The 22,500-nt window shown below is 36.8% G+C and overlaps 1 protein-coding gene and 1 long non-coding RNA gene across 3 annotated transcripts in view; one reads left to right on the forward strand and one right to left on the reverse strand.

The window, feature by feature from the left end:
* LOC131693433 (small ribosomal subunit protein uS9m) overlaps window positions 1-22,500 on the reverse strand; it is a 429,361-nt gene that overhangs the window by 179,077 nt on the left and 227,784 nt on the right. The gene's annotated exons all lie outside the window — the stretch shown is intronic.
* LOC131693436 (uncharacterized) lies at window positions 11,873-12,719 on the forward strand. Its single transcript, XR_009306251.1, has 3 exons — window positions 11,873-12,124; window positions 12,182-12,269; window positions 12,613-12,719. It is a non-coding gene; the product is annotated as an uncharacterized LOC131693436 (long non-coding RNA).

The raw sequence follows: 22,500 nt of genomic DNA on the forward strand, positions 1-22,500 counted from the left end.
ATATATATATATATATTATATATATATTATATATATAATATATATATATATATATAGCATATAGCATAATATAGCATAGTGCTTTCGCATAGGCCTGCTAAGCCAAGACAAGTTTCGGCTTCACTTGTGTCTCATCGGCATAAACAGAACTTCTGCTCGGACGGGACATCACGTTTGATCAGTCGTTTGATTGAAACACATAGTGTGTTTTAGTTTTAAGGGATTTGCGTCAAGCCGGCGCTAATCTATTCCGACAATACGTTAGTGTCGGTTTCTGAAGAGGCGAAGCCGAAACGCAACATAGTATGAAATAAGGATTTGTGCCCTCCTGTACAAAGACTGGTTTTTACCAACAAATTTTCACCCTAGTGGGAAATTTTGGTTTTTACCAAATTTTCCTCCTTAGGGTGAAATATAGCATAGTGCTTTCGCATAGGCCTGCTAAGCCAAGACAAGTTTCGGCTTCACTTGTGTCTCATCGGCATAAACAGAACTTCTGCTCGGACGGGACATCACGTTTGATCAGTCGTTTGATTGAAACACATAGTGTGTTTTAGTTTTAAGGGATTTGCGTCAAGCCGGCGCTAATCTATTCCGACAATACGTTAGTGTCGGTTTCTGAAGAGGCGAAGCCGAAACGCAACATAGTATGAAATAAGGATTTGTGCCCTCCTGTACAAAGACTGGTTTTTACCAACAAATTTTCACCCTAGTGAGAAATTTTGGTTTTTACCAAATTTTCCTCCTTAGGGTGAAATATAGCATAGTGCTTTCGCATAGGCCTGCTAAGCCAAGACAAGTTTCGGCTTCACTTGTGTCTCATCGGTATAAACAGAACTTCTGCTCGGACGGGACATCACGTTTGATCAGTCGTTTGATTGAAACACATAGTGTGTTTTAGTTTTAAGGGATTTGCGTCAAGCCGGCGCTAATCTATTCCGACAATACGTTAGTGTCGGTTTCTGAAGAGGCGAAGCCGAAACGCAACATAGTATGAAATAAGGATTTGTGCCCTCCTGTACAAAGACTGGTTTTTACCAACAAATTTTCACCCTAGTGAGAAATTTTGGTTTTTACCAAATTTTCCTCCTTAGGGTGAAATATAGCATAGTGCTTTCGCATAGGCCTGCTAAGCCAAGACAAGTTTCGGCTTCACTTGTGTCTCATCGGCATAAACAGAACTTCTGCTCGGACGGGACATCACGTTTGATCAGTCGTTTGATTGAAACACATAGTGTGTTTTAGTTTTAAGGGATTTGCGTCAAGCCGGCGCTAATCTATTCCGACAATACGTTAGTGTCGGTTTCTGAAGAGGCGAAGCCGAAACGCAACATAGTATGAAATAAGGATTTGTGCCCTCCTGTACAAAGACTGGTTTTTACCAACAAATTTTCACCCTAGTGAGAAATTTTGGTTTTTACCAAATTTTCCTCCTTAGGGTGAAATATAGCATAGTGCTTTCGCATAGGCCTGCTAAGCCAAGACAAGTTTCGGCTTCACTTGTGTCTCATCGGCATAAACAGAACTTCTGCTCGGACGGGACATCACGTTTGATCAGTCGTTTGATTGAAACACATAGTGTGTTTTAGTTTTAAGGGATTTGCGTCAAGCCGGCGCTAATCTATTCCGACAATACGTTAGTGTCGGTTTCTGAAGAGGCGAAGCCGAAACGCAACATAGTATGAACGACAAATATGATTTTTGTAATGGCAATCTTAGGAATTAAGGTACAAAAGACTTTTTACCTCATTTAAAGGTAACCCGCGCAATTGTCTTGATGATGCGTCTCTCCGAGGCAACATCAAGCTCAATAAGTAAGGGGGCATGCAGAGTCCCTAATTTCCTCCGGTTTCAATCCCGGTAATATTTAATCATCATTTGCCAATCTCTTGGATGCTCGATTCCATGAGTTAAGTTGCATCATAAAGAATTAGCCTTAAGCTAAGTAAGTTTCATTAACGCTGCGCCTTGTATACGCGAAGGCAATGTTTAATAACAACAAAATTGTTTGCTTACGCCGCGACCCTACTGTAGCAGGGGCATGGCATCACCTTATGGAGCAGTCCATTGTTTTTAATTGAATCGGCCAGCGACCGACAGTTCTAGAGAGAGCTTTAGAAATGCTTTCAAAAACTTCGTGCATTTCTCTCAGAGATGCGCGAAAGTGATCTAAACCCGCGTTGTTAAAGTCTTTTAAACCCGAGTTAAGAAGTCAGTCGTATAAGTCAGTTAGAGTTAGCACGCGAAAACCGGGGTGCGTCGTGCAGTCTTGAGAAAAGTTAGTCGATAGTTGAGAACCACCTGACCGGGTTCGGCGGCTAAGAAAATTCAGTCAGAAGTCTATTCCTATCAAAAAATTAGTGATTAAAATTAAGCGGAAAATTCGACCGTATGTGAACATATATGTATGTGCCTGAAGGTGTATCGCAAAACAAATAAAGGTAGTGAAACTTAGTGCCTTTTCTGTGCGATATTTGTGCGAAAGAAAACGAAATAGCTTACGTTTGACCGAGTCCGGTAAGGCAAATCTGTAAGAAAAATCCACCCTGCTCCCGTCATACAAAACCAGTGGCCACCGGCGGCTACACATTTGCATTTGCATTTCATTTGCATTTGCACTTGCACTTGCATTTGCATTTGGATTTGCATTTCCTTTGGCATTTGTTTTTGTGTTTGTGTTTGTGTTTGTGTTTGCATTTGTATTTGCATTTGTATTTGTATTTGCATTTGCATTTGCATTTGCATTTGCATTTGCATTTGCATTTGCATTTGCATTTGCATTTGCATTTGTATTTGTATTTGCATTTGCATTTGCATTTGCATTTGCATTTGCATTTGCATTTGCATTTGGATTTTCATTTGCATTTGCATTTGCATTTGCATTTGCATTTGCATTTGCATTTGCATTTGCATTTGCATTTGCATTTGCATTTGCATTTGCATTTGCATTTGCATTTGCATTTGCATATGCATTTGCATTTGCATTTGCATTTGCATTTGCATTTGCATTTGCATTTGCATTTGCATTTGCATTTGTATTTGTATTTGTATTTAAAATTTGTGTTCATCTGACACTAAGTCTTAATGAACTAAACTAAAAATAATTAACCTAATGTAACAGCAAACGGTGACGAAATTGTGATGAATTATAATTGAGGTCAAAGTCGCTAAAATCGGACTATTAGCAGCGTAGTTGGTCCGAGGGCGAAGAACACGGGTTGGGGCGTAGAGGTTGATTTGTCCAAGGAGATCGGGAACATCATACTCAGCCAACAGAAGCTTTGATGTGAAAATGGCCTGCGAAGTATGTCTACGTTCTTGCAAAATATGTAGTCCTAATAGTCTGCAACGGTTCTCATGTGGTGGCAGGTTCAACGGATCATTTCAAGGCAACTTATTTATTTATTTATTTATTTATTTATTTATATATAGGTCTTCGACTATAAATCGCACAGACTGGCTTATCAACTAATCCTAATACTAAAAGTACATCTTGCAACACTAAAATCGAAAAAAAAACATGAAACTTGATTAAACACACGACAACATACATTTAACGGGTTGTTTCGTCCGAATTGAGTACGGCACAACGGTAAACGGAAAAAGTCCACTTGGCGTGTTTGTCTTCTAGGTGCATTGAAATTAAGTTGAGAGTTGGCTGCTTTCAATGTTCCCGTCCAACATGTCGAAAATAAGCATTCGTTGATGTTGGATTCTCCTGCCAGCAAGCGTAGGCAGTTGGATTAATGCGCATACGGCGGTAAACGAACTGGGTCGGTCCAAGGTAAAAGGCGAAGAGCATACCTGATGATACATTTCTGCACCCTCTCAATGCTGTTAATGTGGACACCGTGATAAGGAGCCCAAACAGGAACGGCATACTCCAAGATACTGCGTACAAGCGAACAATAAAGCGTTTTCAAACTGTACACATTCTGGAACGACTGAGTGTTTCGCCTTAAAAATCCTACTATGCAGAAAGCTTTGGCGGTAGTAGACGCTACATGCTCGGAGAAAGTTAACTTGCTGTCCAAATAAACTCCCAGATCTTTGACGACGAAGTTACGGTGTACGTTGGCTGACGACATTTTATAGATAAACATGTTCGGCGATAGGGTCCGAGTGAATGTAATCACGCTGCATTTTTCTATATTCACCTCCATTCCGTTGATGGTGCACCAATTTAACAAAGCGTCAATGTTTAGCTGAAGTAATTTACAATCGTCCAAAGATTTTATAAGTCGGTAAAATTTTAAATCATCGGCAAACATAGATCTCAGAGATTACAAAACCGTGCCAAGATAATTTATAAACAAAATGAAGAGCAATGGTCCAAGATGACTGCCTTGTGGCACACCAGAACAGATATCAACAGGCGTAGAAAATGTATCGACTAATCGAACAAAAGCGCTTCGTCCTGCGAGATAAGAAGCAATCCAATCTGTTAACCAGTCCGGAAGTCCAATGCGTTTAAGCTTCTCGACAGCAAGGCGATGCGGAACACGGTCGAAGGCCTTTGACAAGTCAATATAAATGGAATCAACTTGTTGTCGCTTGTCAAGTTTGTCGATGATGGTGGATACATACGCCATAAGGTTTGCGGTTGTAGATCGTTTACTGACGAAGCCATATTGTTCCTCAACGATGATATGACGCACGGACTGATAAACAATGTCGTATATCAATCGTTCAAATACCTTCGGAAGGCAGCTGAGAATCGATATCGCCCGATAGTTCTCCACATCATGAACGCTACCACTCTTGTGCACAGGTGTGATAGCAGCAGATTTCCAGTAACTAGGAAAAACAGCGTCAGTCAACGATCGATTGAAAATAACGGACACTGGCAATACGAGAGAGTCCGCACAGTTTTGGATGAACGATGGTGGTAAATGATCGGGTCCCGCTCCCTTGGACGCATCTAAAGACTGCAACTTGACGAGAACATCCTCACGAGAGAAAATAATACGAGATAAATTCAGGTTGTGCAGCGGTAAAGTGCTCAGGTACGATTCCAACAAAGGTGGTGAGTTATTACTTAACACGCTTTGGAAAAAGTCATCCAATGACGTAGCAGCCGAACTTCCTTTATAGCGAATATTAAGGGATATTCCTTTCGAGCTCCTACGACGGTTGACGAACGACCAGAAGGATTTAGGATCACGTTGAATATTGCTTTCGATGCGTTGAATATAGGTGCGATAGCATTGTGCATGCAAATTGATGTATTGACCCTCCAAATCACGAAGTTCGGCTCTGTGCAATGTGCTCCTGAATTTCAGGTATCGGATTTCTTTGATTTTCGCATTATTTTGTTGGTTATTTTCTGTGGAAGGTTCTTTGACATAAAAATCAAATATTGAAATTTTCCTAATCCACCTATTAGTGCAATTGTGTTTTTCTCATATATGCACCTTTTGCTGAATATCTCTATATATAAAAATGAAATGGTTTCCGTGTATCATCGCATAACTCAAGAACGAGATAGCGGATTTCTTTGATTTTTGCATTATTTTGTTGGTTGTTTTCTGTTGAAGGTTCATTAACATAAAAATCAAATATTGAAATTTTCCTAATCCACCTATTAGTGCAATTGAGTTTTTCTCATATATGCACCTTTTGCTGGATATCTCTTTATACAAAAATGAAATGGTTTCCGTGTGTCATCGCATAACTCAAGAACGAGATATCGGATATCTTTGATTTTTGCATTATTTTGTTGGTTATTTTCTGTGGAAGGTTCTTTGACATAAAAATCAAATATTGAAATTTTCCTAATCCACCTATTAGTGCAATTGTGTTTTTCTCATACATGCAGCTTTTGCTGGATATCTCTATATATAAAAATGAAATGGTTTCCATGTGTCATCGCATAACTCAAGCGGTTAGGTTGAATACGATTTTTGTCACTGATACGGCATTAGGTTTAATTTTTCTGCAAACTAACTTGAGACAACTCTCAAGTTGCTTCTAATTATTTAGGATGGAAAAAGGAAGTTAAAAAAAATTCCCGATTTTATCAACTTCCCTTTTTTATCAACCAAAATCTTTCAGCTGGTTGATAAAAACGGGTCATTACTGTAGTTACAAAAATAAAGAAAAGGGAGACTAAGTTTGTGCAAATCGGTCCAGTCGTCTCTGAGAAACAGAGGTGACATTTTTTTCCACATACACACATACATACACACAGACATTTTCCGATCTTGACGAACTGAGTCGATCGGCATATGACACTCGGCCATCCGGGCCGATTTTTAGACTGAAAGAGAAAGGCAAAAACATTTTTAGCAAATGTTGAAAGTTATGCAATGGTTTGATGAGCAGTTTTATGTTTCATAGACATTGAATCAACTTCGCTTCCTATTAAATAAAGACCCTTATTACGGTACATCTCTTCGAAAGCGAGCCTAATATGAAAGGAAATCTGAGGATTATGATTGATTTCAGAACTCTGGAATTTTCTATTGGAATGTTTTCAGGCAGGTGTTTGATATTGATGTTATTAGACAATTGTAAAATCAGGACCAATAGATCAGTTACATATCCGGATCCCATTCCGACAATTTTTCAAAAGTCCTCATGATGTTTACAACAACAGGCTATCAATGTACGGATCAGATAATTCTTATTGTAATATTGCATTAAATCAGTCAGCATCAATAAATTTTTAAATTCAATCCAATATTTTTTTGGGTGGGGGGGGGGATGTATGGTGTTAAACCCCAAAGCCTTCTCTTGGCTACGCCGTTGCTTGGAGTTATTTATATCGCTTTTCATTTTTCAATATGTTTCAGATCGATCCGATGGTTATAAGTTAGAAAAATTGCAGTCAGAAGGTGCGCGCAAATGAACATTTTTGCACTGATAAGTTATCAAGTTCCTTCCAGACAACTTGGAATTGTTCGGTGATTATTTCTAGCGGTTGTAGATAGAAGAATGAAATACAAAATTCGTTTGATCGAAATAATGTTTGGCTTATTTAAATGGATTATGACCATATTGAACAATAAATAGGCGAGAATTAATCCACAAACAACAAGCCATAACTGTTAAAGTATTCAAAATAGATATTTCATGTCTTCAGTAAAGTTACTCGCAAAAGTAAGAGCTACAAAGGCTGAAGGCATTATTTCATTACAATCACTTCCAAGAAAATTCATGGAAATATCTCACTCGTGGGGGGATTAATCAGTAAAAGCACAATACCAAAAGAAAGGACACATTACCTCCATTAAATTCTCCGAAGACACTATTGACCTAAAATTATCCATTTTGGTGTTAATACAATAGATTACATGTTTTTGGTCATATTTCTGGCAATGGGAAATGATAAAAATCTTTCGTCCGTATTTAATGTTAAATATCTCTTTTGATAATAGTCCGATTTCAACAATCTGTAGTTCGTTCGAAAGGTATTCGTATAAGCTAATTTAGCAATTAGTATAGATTTTAGCGTATAAGCGATAATTTAAAAAACTGCAAAAAACGCCATTTTTACACATTCATAGCTTGGAAAATAAACATTAGAATCAAAAACAAATTAATAGCGTTTTGTCTGGCTGATAGGTCTTTCATTTAAAATTGGTTTGGATAAGATCGGTTCAGCCATTGCTGAGAAACACGAATGAGAGTTTGTCCGTTACACACACACACACACACATTGTCCCAAATCGTCGAGCTGAGTCGATTAGTATACAAGACTCGGCCCTCCAGGCCTCGGAAAAAATCTTGAAAATTTGAGCGAATTCTATACATTTCTTTTCTAAGAAATGTAAAAAGTGTGTTTTAAAAACTTTGGGTGAATGCTGCTGTTAGAATATGGATGTCCATATCATTTAATAATATTTTGAAGAGTCTGGGGCTAGCTGGCGAAAAATGTATTCTCCTTTTGTATTAGACATATGGCGCTGTCTCTAGTTCTACACTTCAAGTACTCTGCATTACATTCTGTTTCGTACACGTTGGAAGCGATATTGAGTTTTCGAGCGTATTAGAGTGAAGAGCCTATTTCAGTCATATTAAGGAGGGTGTCTCACCATTTTATTAATTACTTGGAAAACAATTGATGCAATGCGTATAAATTGGCTAATCTTTGCTTTCTGCTTATGAACCATTATGGTAACAAAAATCACCTTGCCATTTGAACCAATGCCTTGAATAAAGATGGTTAACGCCACTCTAACCAACGGATTCACATGGTTAGGGCGAAAAAAGCCTCATTACTCTAGGTGAAGTTTTTAAATTTCATCATTTTTGTTATTTAGGGCGAGCACAGACTAACAGACAACACTCAAAAACAAAACTTCGTCCGTTTTAACGGTCATTTCAAATATATTTGTAGTGAAAAATTGTTCCCAAACCTGAGGGGTAAACCACCAGTAAATGAGTGGTTGGGACCGTGAATAAAAGGTGGAGCTAATGTTCTGGGAAAATTGTCGGATCGATGTTTTTTGAGGGAATTTCCTCATAGTGTTATAGTGTTGTCTGTTAGTCTGTGGGGCGAGTTCAAAGCTATTCCACGAATGAACAATGAGATGAACAGCAACGCTTTCTCTTACATGATCTTCTTAAATTCAAAAGATAAAACATGATAAGTCAAACTATCGCCAGCTGACCATGAACTCCCCTAGTATAAATTAGAAATGATTAATTAAACAACCAAAGCACTAGAGAAATATTCCTTACAGTTTAGGTAATTTGCGTTCTGATGATGTCCAAAATATAATCAACCATCTGTATTCGCTTATGTTGAAGTAACTAGAAGAATTTTTTTTGTTTTTTTTATTCGCCCAGGTGCCCAAGACCGCCTCTAGGCGGCCTACTTATTTTATGACTTGAATGAAAAATCCATTACTTACAAGAATTATCAACATTATTTTTGTTTTTTCTCATCACGAAGCCCAACCACAAAAGTTTTTTCAAGCCAAAAAAAATTTGGGCGCCAGAGGGTGAAAGACCAAACAAGTTGTTTACACAAGCACATTCCATATTTTCTGGTGAAAATCTGGGAGTGTCTGCGTGCTTTGTCTGGAAGGTCGTACAAGATTACCTTAGTTTGGGTTCCCTCGCATTGCTCCATTCCAGGAAATGAAGAAGCGGACCCTTTGTCTAACGCGGGTGCTTTACAAGGTGACATATATGAAAGACCAATTAGCTTCAGCGAATTTTTCAGTATTAATCATCACAGAACCGTCGAAAGTTGGCAAACTTCATGGAGCAATGGTGATCTGGGAAGGTGGCTAGTAGGGTGGCACAAATTTTAGGATTCAGTAGAACCGATTTAAAGCTACTCGGTATACGACCTCATTCAACCATGCAAAATGTTGATTTGATAGGTTGCACTATATTTTAGCACAAGTGGTTTAGAGTTTTATGTGATTTAACATGGATAAACGATCCACATCATTTAATATTTCGTAGACACGTTCCTATGTATTCTAAAAATATATGCTATGCTAATTTCGGTAGATACGAGTACCGTGTACAACTTCCCCGAAGAGTGTAATAGGCTATGACTTCTGGTTCAAAAGTTATTCTTTATACTGTGCTTAATTGTCTACATCGTTGGTGAAAACTGAATTTATCTGGATACTCTGGCTGATACTTCAATCAAGTTAACCGTGATATGCTAGTCATAAACCGAATTGGGCAGCTATCAACATAGACGGTTTTATAGTTCAGATGCGAGCGTTATAAATAGACAGTCTGAAGGACATGAGTTCTCGGTTCATAATTTTAATATTTAATTTTTTTTTGCTGCCTGTAAAGCGGGAACGTTATTATGTAGAATTGTTAGTTTCAAATGAAGTAATAAGGGAGATCGTAACCGTTATTTCTGAGTGTTGTTTTGTTTTAGTAAATTTATGTTCTAACGTTATATTCACGAAGCTACTCCAATCTTAATCCCTGGATGATTCGTTAAGTTTTGGTTACAATCAAATCGTGCTTCATGGCCGGAGACACTCTTGCTGGCGTATAGTGGCACATATTGCTCGACTTACTCAATCAACCTTAAGTTTACGGGGCACTCTATAGCAGTTCCAGCTCCACGGGGATGCAGTGAACATCGGTTGAGCTTCAAAATAACGGGAATCTTGCCCGCTTCTGGCTCGTTTCAATTTTAATTTGCTAAATGTATATTATTGTACAAAAAATGCATAAAAATAATTCTATTACACAACTCGATCCCAAGTCCTTTAGATCACATGTTTCGGACGATACCATCTGGACTATATTTCCGCTTTGCACCAACGGTAAAACTGGTGATCACAACAAATACGTCAAGGTTCACTTATTTGAAGGTTCAGATCGCCGGGTAGCCAGAGACAGTACAATTTTCATAACCTTCAGGACAACGAAAGTTTGATTTTGCAATAACTTATGAACCAGTTGTCATAGCTAGTCTTTAGAAGAAGTTGTTCTACTTGGCTGAATCTATAGAATGTAGCATACAATATATTTTTCAGGTGCACCTGGCGGCATATTTATGAATTTAATGAAAATGTATTATTTTCTCATAGTAAACTCCATACAAACTTAGAATCATTTGTGCTAAAACATGCTCCAACAGATTTGATTCAGATTTGGCGTAGGAGTTCGTTGAAGAATTACGAATTTTTCTAACTTGGTTCTGCCGTATTCAATTTTTTTCATACATCCTCGTGCCACCCTAGTGGCTACACTCGATAATACCAAAGGTATCGACAATACCTTGGTTCAAGGGGATGGATGTGGGTCGGGATTTCATTCGCGTGATGTCTCGGATCATGTCCAATCACTACACGGATAGCGATTCGATGAAAAAAAAAATTTTGTTTGCTTTAGTTAATTGTAACAAAAAAAATCCCAATCAAATGAAAAATATATATCAAACTTTTAATAAGTTACTAATTCTAACTTTGCTGTCAAGCACTGATGATGTAGCTTTGCTGATGTTTGATGTGGTGAAGTTCGGAAGTGAAGTAATTTAACATTGAGCATGCGCTTCATGAAGGCCGACATCGTTATGATACAAAAAGTGGTCGTGCTAATTTATCAACAATAATTATCTGTATCAAAGCTCATAACCATATTAGAATATATTAACATGGTGGTAAGGTATGCAATATTATAACCGAACAAAAAATTATGAATCTCGATAGGGATCCTGTTCTAAAGCCACACAACTAAATGAAACGTGTCACCGGATAGACATTTTTTGTAAGTTAGATCTTTAAGAGCATTGCAGAATTGGCTCATATTTGCAACATCCTCAGTAGTCTAAACTGCCTTTGTTTTCGGAGCATTGCCGAAATGTTCCGATTCCGCCATGGGTTCCGCTACGAGTCGATAATTTACAAATTCTGCTACGATCACTAGTTAACTCGCATGAAATTATTCTTAGCGGATTTTTCACCCATTATTAGGATCAACATACCCATTGGCATTACATCATTGAGTGTGACGTACCAGATAAGTACCCATTGTTAGAAACAAAAACGTTTCTGATTTTGAGCCAAAATTCTGCCAGAACTCAGTCAGACATCCGAAAAAAATGTTTAAAATGAAAAACACGTCCTCACACTGAAAATCAAACCTACCTATTTTTGGGGAAAAATTGCTCACTATAAAGTTTATGTTGTGGTTACTCATAATTAGGTAGAAAATACAAAATGGATGTTACTCAAATTCTGGGTAACATCACCTTAATTATTTTTAGGTATGTAATGGGTAGTATTCAATAATTAATCAGCAACTCCACATTTTGACCGCATTGTATGTTTTTACTCAATAACGTAATGAGGTCGTTTGTACATGTAAAAAGAAGACGATGACCATCTGCCATTCCTTTCATTCTTATTTTCTGAAAAGGTAACCATTTTGTGACGCCGAGTTGGTTCGAATGGTTCTTTCTGGTGTAAAAAGAACTGATTTGTGGGCTTCCGACTGCTTCGGCCTTCGATGGATTATTTTGATAGATAAGAATATAAATGGAATATAAAAAAATCAAATGCGATATTTATTTTCGATTTCTTTGCTTCCAGATCCTCACAGTGAAAAGTTCAGTCGAGGGGTTTTCTCGGTGTTTCGCCCTTGTGGATGCTTCCGTCTGTTCCCTCCTTCGCTGGAGCGTTTTTATTGACAGGTAACAATTGTTAATTAAAAAATAACGAATATATTCATTTTTTGAAAATATTTCCAGTAAACAGTTAACTGCGATTTCCCCGGATTTCAGCTGACCAGCTGCTTCGTGGATGCTTCCGTCGCTGGAGCGCTTATACATTGATCGGGTAGGAATTAAGAATATATATATACGAATTTATTTCTTGCTCCATTAGTGCTTTCGGAAATAGCATCAAAGCATTCCAGAACGAAAGGCTTATTTTCCTTCTTATGTCTATCTGCCCTTTCGTTCCAGAGTGACTCGGAGGGACTTTTCGTAAGCAACTTTCTAACCAAACCATCCAAAAAGTTTATTCGGAATTCTGAATTATCTATGTTCGGATTGCCGAATCCGATTCAATTGTCACGTTTGAGTTAGAACCCAGGCAAAACTCGTTCAGACCTCTTTTTAAATGTCACTATTGTCCATAATATATTTCGTCATATCATTATATGATTTTCTTCTTTCAGGAGTCAACATTGTAAAGCTTCCCCGAGAAAATTTGTCTATAGATAGAAAAAATGGAGAATTTATTGACACAATTAGATGATGCCACAAAGCAAAAACTCGCAGGTATGTTGTACTTTTAAGCATTTTTTGTCACATATCGTATGTGCCACCTATTCTTAAAATGCCAACAGCATCCTAAATATCGTTTGGCTATGATCGCTGTCTTAATGATTGAATCGGCTGCAGAGAATTTCTGCTTCAAATGGTCGAACGAAATGTCACTTTCTTCGATTGCTTATTTGATGTTTATTACTTTAAGGTTTTTCAAGGAGTCCGGGAAGCTTCTGGCCATTACCGACTGTGTTTTATGGGTTCATGAGCCATAAGGTCACTCTCTTTTTTTATTCAGCTGACGGATGCAACATCAGTTGGGCTTAATTGCTTATGTAGTTTATGAATGGGGCACATTTATTTATACCTATCCGATGCGACTCAGTGACGGTTCAGTACCGTGGTCGGATACCAATAGAAAGAATATTGGTGTCCGTGCACGGTACTGAACCGCCACTGAGTCGGATCGGAAAAGTGTAAATTTGTTTTAAGAATGGGAAACTGAGGCGGTTTTCTACGGTGAAAATTTGGTCACGTCTTCCTTCATAAAGGAAATTAAAGCCGTTGGTCCCGTTTCATGTGTTGACGTGTATCTAGGGTCCAGATTTAAGCAGTTTGCTCACGAGGCCACAAACAACAGGCAACATGTGTCCGCCACATGTTGCCTCGAATATTCACTATACATTTTGTTCCACCTATTCACATGCGGCAACATAACAAAACACGCCACGCTTTGACAAAAGTTTGCCGCTTGCAATGTTGCCTGAAAATATTCAGCCTGAATATTTGCTAGGCCACTTTTTCTGTGCGCTGTTGCTGTCTTTGGGAGGGCGGATGCATTTTCTTCGCAAGATGTCGCAGCATGCCAAATATCGAAACTTATTGAAACAAGGTAGAGACATCAAACGGTAAACAAACGTTGTTCATGACGTCATTTTGTTTGATGCATATGTTTTCCAGTGAGTGTGAAGAGGACGGAATGGGTAATAATATATTTAGTTTTCCCCGAACTGCTGACCTGTATAGACAATAAACAGTATAGTAGCTCTGCCAGGAATTGTCAGCGTTCTATTATTATTGTAATTTGTAATTTTCTTAAACGCGATAACCGAATTAAATCTATTTACAATTATTACATTTGATTCAAAATGAAGTTGGTTGGTAAGTTATCTATCATTGTTTGATTGTAATAAAATAACAGAAAATCATATGATCTGTTTTAGCTAGAGCTAGAGCCAGTGCGGACCATAGTCTTTACTTCAGCGTCCGTTTACCGATGATTTACTACCAAGCACGACGGAACATTGGCCATAGGAATTTTTTTTCTCGAGCGTTTCCAAACATGTCATATGATGATATTTTAGTCAGCCGCTTCCCAAAGAAAATTACAATAAATTGCATAATAGGGTTAATTTACTGACAATACAAGTAAGTTCCTAAAAAAAATTGAGATTTATAATGTTACTAGCATTGCGCTCCCTCCGAAAACTAGATGTTCGCCAATTAGAATTGTCATGCGTCATCACGTTCGAAATTCAGCGAGTTAAAAGGAATTATACTCTCTTGAGTCTTTCGAATGTGTTATATCTAAGTTCGTCACATCGTTACCACCAGACCAAAATTAGAAATTAATCCACGCTACGCACTGGATAAGGATGATACAAACACAATACAACGCCAAGAAGATAGGAATCTATGGGAAAACTGTAAAGCTGAAGAAGAGGAAACATTGCAAAGCACATTATTACGGAGTCATGTCAATTGCTCAATTGGTGCTCAAACAGGATTTCACGAAAGTATAGGGTATATATGTTAACCAAAATAAAGTCGACAATTTTGTACACAACTCAACCCAGTCATTTATCAATCATGAACTGTTACCAATTATCATTATCATTGAACTTAACTTGCTTTATGATCTATGCGCAGGCAAGCACCAATCATACAATGTTATCGATTCAACTTATCGTGTTGGTGTTTCAAATTACTTGAAGTCCTAAAATCGGGGTGGTACAAGCTCGCTAGTTACTAGCCATCTTTCGAATCATCGTAAATTACACAAAAATCAGCAAAAAATCAAATCTGATTCACTCAATCGCTAATTCCCTAAACTGTTGGTAATTTTGGGCCTGACAGAAAAATTGGTGAAAATAAAAGGTTTAAAACCTCAGAAATTATCAAAGGTAAATCTTCCGAATCTCGGCTTTTCCAAAAAATGAGTTATTTTTTTGGAAATGGATTTAAATTACTTATTTTGCAACAATAATTCAGCCCTATTCTGCGCGGCGTGTGACGTGAGACGACTCATCTCACCTCACTCTACGTGACTTTTCTCACCCAATTTTGAAGAGCCACTTCGGGTGACGTCAGACGCCCATTTAACCGCAATGGGAAATCTCGCCTCACCCAAGTCGACTCTCAGAATCGGGTGAGAAAAGTCACATAAAGTGAGGTGAGTTTAGTCGTCGCACGCCACACGCCGCGCATAATAAGGCCGAATGAAAAAGAATCGGGGGGAAAGCTAAGTAGCTCAAACTGAAAAAAGTTGTTCCTACTAACTTTACTAACAGTGGAATAGCGCATAAGAAAGTGAGGTTTGGAGCGAAGGTAATGTGATGTGGCTTGGCCACAAGTCCACTGCCTAATGTCGCCGGACGAGGTGGTCCAGATCTCGCTATCAAAAGTGCGAAAAACCTGTGATTTACACCTTGGCTCCAACATAAGGGCTATGCCTAGTATAAGTCGGACAGCACGAGAAAAAAAGCAATTTGACGTAGCCGCATGAGGCATTAACAATGTTTTATTTAGTGACTAGGATAATATTTATTAACAAAAATCTAATATTGCCACTGCTTAATGTGGCTACGTCACATCGTTTTATTCATGTGCTTCAATTTAAACTAGTCATAGCCGGATAGCCCCTATGTTTGAGTATACCAGGCAAATAAGTAGATCGCAGGTTTGTTTTTATTTTCGGAGGCGAGCGAAAGACCACCTCGTCCGCTGGATCCTTGGACTCGACAAAGCGGCCAAGCCGCATCACACTATATTTGCCCTAAACGCCACTTTCTCATGTGCAATACCACTGTTAGTAAGGTTAATAAGAACAACTTATTTTTTATGTTTGAAGCTTTCCCATCGATTTTTTTCATGGAATGTTATAAAATAGGCCATTTAGAACCATTTTCAAAAAATTAACTCAGTTTTCGCACAAGCCACCTTCACTAATTAACTTCTATTATTCAAAAATTCCGAAACTTCAAATCCCAAAAATTCAAAGTTTGAAAAATTCAGATATATGAAAATTCAAAATCTCAAAGCTTCAAAAATTCAGAAATTTGAAAATTATAAATATATATATATATATATATATATATATATATATATATATATATATATATATATATATATATATATATATATATATATATATATATATATATATATATATATATATATATATATATATATATATATATATATATATATATATATATATATATATATATATATATATATATACATATATATATATATATATATATATATATATATATATATATATATATATATATATATATATATATATATATATATATATATATATATATATATATATATATATATATATATATATATATATATATATATATATATATATATATATATATATATATATATATATATATATATATATATAACAATTGGAAAAAAAAGTTTTATAGCACGCTACAAGTGCAATCTAAATTGTATGAGTGGCTATAAAAGTACGATAAAACCTTAATTGATACTAGGGTATAAGACTAACCGGTTCAGTTTTGGCAAAAAGTTTAATATTTGCTAAATTGGTGGAAATCGGAATGCATCGAATTGCTATTTGTGCCAAATGGTTCTAAGAAAGTCATGAAACATAGATTCAAGGAAACTATCAACCAGTGTTGATATCATCATTAGAAAAAAACTTATTTGAAGTACCAATAGTCTAGTATGTAGATTCAAAGATGTGTTGATTTGGTTTTCGCCCGCGAGACATCCGCAGATTTACAAAAATAATTGATTTGCTTTGCTTTGCTTATGCATCCCTATTGATCCCTTGGATTAGGCGTTGCGTTCAATCGTGAGCTAAATTTTGAAGGTATAAATCATCAAGTAATTCACCTAGTAGTGAGATAAAAGATTTCTCATATAATTATACTCGTGGCATCACCGAAAGCAAGTGTATTTTTGAATCCCAAAACTCTAGCAAAAATTTAGCTCTTTTGCAAGATTTAGGTTATTTATACTGGTTACGGCTCAAAAAATACTACTTAGATTAATTATAATAAGGATGTAAGGAATCAATATATCGCATAATATACCTATAAAAGTAAGGTCACGGCATCATTTGCCATTCCTCACACGAAACAAGTTGAATAATACATCCTACATGGCAAATGCAAATGTGTATAGGGTGTCCAAGAAAATTCCACGCCGCCTGCATTGGAGTGACTGTTCCGAGGGGATCACTGCGGAAGAAGGACAAGAGGGTGGACATCAACTCGTATCTATTACCGTGCTGTGAATCATGTCAAGAATTGATGCAGGCCAAGATTGAGTTCAAAGGGCTTATTGAACAACAACAACTTCTGGAATCACAACTGCAAGCCAATACGGAAGTAATGCACCGGCTCGCGTTTCAACTGGAGAAGCCTAACATAGTTCACGAAGCGATCGATGGCCTAGAAATTTTGCTTACAACAATAAAACAGGAATTGATAGCAATAAACAAAAACAGCAGTTTGACTGGAAGTGTTGTTGCCATTAAAAATCACATTACCTCGCTATTCGATACAGCAATGACTACAACGAAAAATAATGTCTATAGCACGCTGAAAACGGTAACGTCAGAGCTATCAGCTGAACTGCGCACCATGAATGATGAAATAAACCAGCTTAATCAACTGTCTCTGGACACAGCGGCTAGTATTACTATGACGTCAAACCCGACGCTGGGGATTGATATTCTTGACGAGCTTAAGTCTCTGTCAGCGAACATATCCACCAGTCAAAACTTCACAAATTCTGCGCTAACTATTGATATCCTCGACGAACTTAAGGCGCTTTCATCAAACATAACGGCAAGTCAAAACGCTACATCATCGCTTGATTCATGCCCCAGTTTGGAAGCCGAATTAAATAACGACAAAAATATCGATAACTCAGGTTGGCGCTTTTTGGGCACAAGGAAAGTATGGAAAGCAGACTGGAGCGATTACGATGCACGCAAATTAAGAAACCTGAACCAGCAAAAACAGGCCGAAAAGGCTAGAAGACGTAAAAAAAGATCGAGGCGAAATAATAATAATAACGTTAATGAAAAAAACAAAAGCACCACAAATTTTCCTCGACCTGATCAAGAGCAAGCAGCGCGCCACTCACGACAGCCAGTTAATAGTAACCATACGAGTAATACCAATCGCAGAATCACATTTAGGGCCGGCAACACCCACTATAACAAAAACCATACGAGTAGTCACTACAACAATAGTTTCCTGCCACCGGATAGAGTGCTTCTTGCGGCTGCAAAAGATCATTTCTCAGGACACCCCACGAACTATAGGCCAACAATTCAGTTTCAAAGAGGACCGACATTGAATCCCTATCCAGTGGATGATTTATCACGGTCGACGATGCAAATGCACCCAACATCGGAGCGCTTGTCAACAGTTTTGTGTAAGGCGTGCCATTCTCAACATTCGTGTTTTCGACGACATTGACGCATTCCCTAGAAGAAGGAAATGACGAGGACACCGCAGTTTGCCAAGATTCGACGCCATTTGAACGACAACAAAAAGAGGTAATCTCGATTCCTCAAGTAGAGTCGTCAGTATAAATTTTAATTTACTGTCAAAATTTTAATAGAATGAAAAGTGCATCGAAAATGAATGAAATTCACAAGAATATTTTAAGTAGCTCCTATACAATTATTTTGGCTACAGAAACTAGTTGGGACGAAAGTGTTAGAAGTGAAGAAGTTTTCGGGAACAGCTACAATGTGTTTAGAGCTGACCGAGACATTCATATGTCTGAAAAGAAGTCAGGAGGGGGAGTTTTAATAGCAATTACATCAAAATTTAATGCAGAAATGATTACTACAAGGAAATTTAAAGAATTTGAGCATGTGTGGGTTAAAACCCATCTGGCAGGTGAAACACATATATTTGCCTCTGTGTACTTCCCCCCAAATAATGCCCGCAAAGATACATTTGAAAAGTTTTTTCTTATTGCCGAAGACATTATAACCAAGCTCCCCCCAGAGGTAAAAGTTCATATTTATGGTGACTTCAATCAACGAAGCATTGACTTCTTTCCAGACACTGAAAATGAAAGCATTCTACTTCCAGTCGTTGGGGATAACGAAACTCTGCAGGCCATATTTGACAAAACTGCAAGTTTAGGATTTAACCAAATTAATCATGTTAGAAATCAGCAAAACTGTTATTTAGATTTATTATTCACAAACATTCTTGAAGACTTCTGTGTCACCGAATCATTAACTCCACTATGGAAAAATGAAGCGTTTCATACAGCAATAGAGTTTTCTGTATTTGTACATGATAACAAAAGACCCGATGACTGCGAGTACGAAGAGGCCTTTCAATTTCAATTGGCAAATTTTGACAACATAAAACAAAGACTAAGCAGTATAGATTGGAAAACGTTGTTTAGAAATGAAACAAGTATCGAAAATTCAGTAGACGTCTTTTACACAAAATTGTTTGATATAATAGTTGAACAAGTACCACTGAAAAAAATTAGGCGACAAGGCAACACAAAATATCCAGTTTGGTATAACGAGCAAATTAAAAATTTAAAAATCGTAAACAAAAGGCCCACAAAAAGTATAAAAAAATCAGAAATGAAAGGAACTTATTTAACTATTTGGACATTTGCGATTAACTAAACCTATCCATTAAAATAGCATTTGAAGAGTATAACTCAAAAACCGAACTTCAAATAAAATCTTGCCCAAAAAATTTCTTTAATCATGTTAAAAATAATTTAAAATCGGAAAACTTCCCTTCAAAAATGAAAATGTCGGTGTCAACGCGGAACAAATCTGCAATCTTTTCGCAACCTTCTTTCAAGACATCTATACCACATTTTCTGAAGAAGATCGTGATCGCGAATATTTCGGTTTCTTCCCAGAATTCACCACAGACATTGGCGTCAATCATGTCAGTGTGCAGGATATTATGGAGGCTCTAAACAAACTAGATGCCTCCAAAGGTTCTGGACCTGACGGGATCCCACCCGTATTTATGAAGAACTTAGCGTTGGAACTCACAGCTCCTCTGTTTTGGCTTTTTAACATGTCGCTTGAATCTGGCATTTTCCCCAATTTATGGAAAAGCTCGTACCTGGTACCCATTTTTAAAAGTGGCAAAAAATCTGACATATGTAACTACCGTGGAATTGCCATTATGTCATGTATGCCTAAACTCTTTGAAGCAATCGTTAACGAAAAACTATTCAATCAAATCAAAAACAGAATTACTAACATGCAGCATGGGTTCTTCAAAGGACGTTCAACTAATACAAATTTACTAGAATTCGTTAACTACTCATTGATTGCAATGGAGAATGGAAACTACACTGAAGCTCTTTACACGGACTTTAGCAAGGCATTTGATCGTATCGACATACCCTTGCTATTATTCAAACTGAAAAAATTAGGAATTGAATCAGGTCTTCTCAAATGGCTCGAATCATATTTAACTAACCGTCAACAAATAGTTAGATTTAAAGGGAAGAAATCGAATCCCATTCAAGTCACATCAGGAGTTCCTCAAGGCTCCCCTCTAGGCCCTCTTTTGTTCATTTTATTCGTAAACGACATATCATACATTCTCAAAAACATAAAAGTTCTTATCTATGCCGACGACATGAAGCTCTTTTAGAAATTAGGAACGAACAAGACATAAAGATATTACAGGAAGAAATACATATGTTTTACCTCTGGTGTAACAAAAGCCTTCTGCAACTAAACGTAAAAAAATGTAATGCAATAACTTTTAGTAGGAAACGAAATACACCTGACATTTCAATCACTCTAGGAAATCAAGTGGTACAAAAGTGCGAAAGAGTTAAAGATTTGGGAGTCATTCTAGATTCAAAATTAACATTCATTGACCATTACAACACAATCATCAATAGAGCAAATAACATGCTTGGATTTATAAAGCGTTTTAGTTACAATTTTAATGATCCATATACAATTAAAACATTATACATCTCGTATGTAAGGTCAATACCGGAATATTGTAGCATAGTTTGGTCACCTTTCTCAATCACACATGAAGAAAGAATAGAATCAGTACAAAGGCAATTTTTATTGTTTGCACTTCGCAAAATAGGTTGGACACGATTTCCTCTCCCATCTTATAAAGCTCGCTGTATGCTCATTAACATCCAAACACTAAAAGAGCGCCGAGAATATGCAATGGTTTCATTTCTAAACGATATAATTTCGTGTCGTATTGATTCAGTCGAACTTCTATCTAAACTTAATTTTTATATACCTTCCCGGCAGTTACGAATCCGAAATACATTTATAACAAACAATTATCGTACAAATTATGCCAAGTTTGGACCATTAAATCAGATGATGGCAACTTACAACAAGCACTGCGAAGCTATTGACTTAACAATGACAAAAAGCAAATTAAAAAAATATTTCAATTCTATTCGCTTATAAAGAACATCCTAAAGTAGTGCTATGTAAACCAGATAGTGTTTAGTTTAGTTATTAGTATTTTATGTTTTAAGTGTATACTATATTTTATCGTTGTAACAAAACGGTCTACTCTTGTTTGACGACAATAAATAAATAAAATACAATTTTTGTAGTCCTGAGAAAATTTGCAAAATATTTGCATTATGGGAAAACTATAACTATAACCCTCAAGATGAAATACCTCTTTCATCTTGAGGGTCCCTGCAAAACGTTGCACTATCATTGAAAACTACATCAATTTAAATTTAATTCAGTTCTATTCAAAGTTTGTATATACGCTATAATTAAGGAAATTCATGGCCATCTCAAAAAAGCGTTTGGCTTAACTGGGTAACATAAATGTTCGACGATGAAAATTTTCAAGAGACATTCCACGTGTGATATTTAAACTCTTCGTATCTCTATTGAATTTTGAATGAAACATATGCTCAAATGTGTCATGTGAAAACTAAGAACACCTTTTATGTGATGATATTATTGAAGATGCACATTTGTTGTATTGGTATGAACTTTCATGAAAAATAATGGACCAAAAATATCCAGTAATTAGATCCGGGAAAAGAAGCCTCCCTAAGAATGCACTCTCGATGGGGATGCAAGTACAATGTGTCTTCAAACTTATCGTCGTTCATATCTTCTCTATACTGAGTACACTTCAATTGATGTTTCAATGGCAGTCACAATTAGTAGAGAGACATTGGATAATTCAGCACAAGTTTCGTTCGAGTTTTCCATATTGTACACGTAAATTAGCGAGGATTACAATCAGAGTTTATGCATTGGACAGATAGTTGATCGGACTACATTTTTGCCATCCGGATAGTTTGAACCATTTCTTTTTCACAGTATTGATTTGTATAGGACTTATTTATCCATATTTCCTGATCGAGAATTCCGAACGAAACAATATGCAAGTTATAAGGATGACTGGAAAGATATAATCAACTGAATGCACGTCTTTTATGCTATCGACATAGCCTAGACACTTCACACTATTTATTTCAATGCAAATGAAAACTTT

Source organism: Topomyia yanbarensis, chromosome 3 (assembly GCF_030247195.1).
Source record: "Topomyia yanbarensis strain Yona2022 chromosome 3, ASM3024719v1, whole genome shotgun sequence".
NCBI lineage: Eukaryota > Metazoa > Arthropoda > Insecta > Diptera > Culicidae > Topomyia > Topomyia yanbarensis.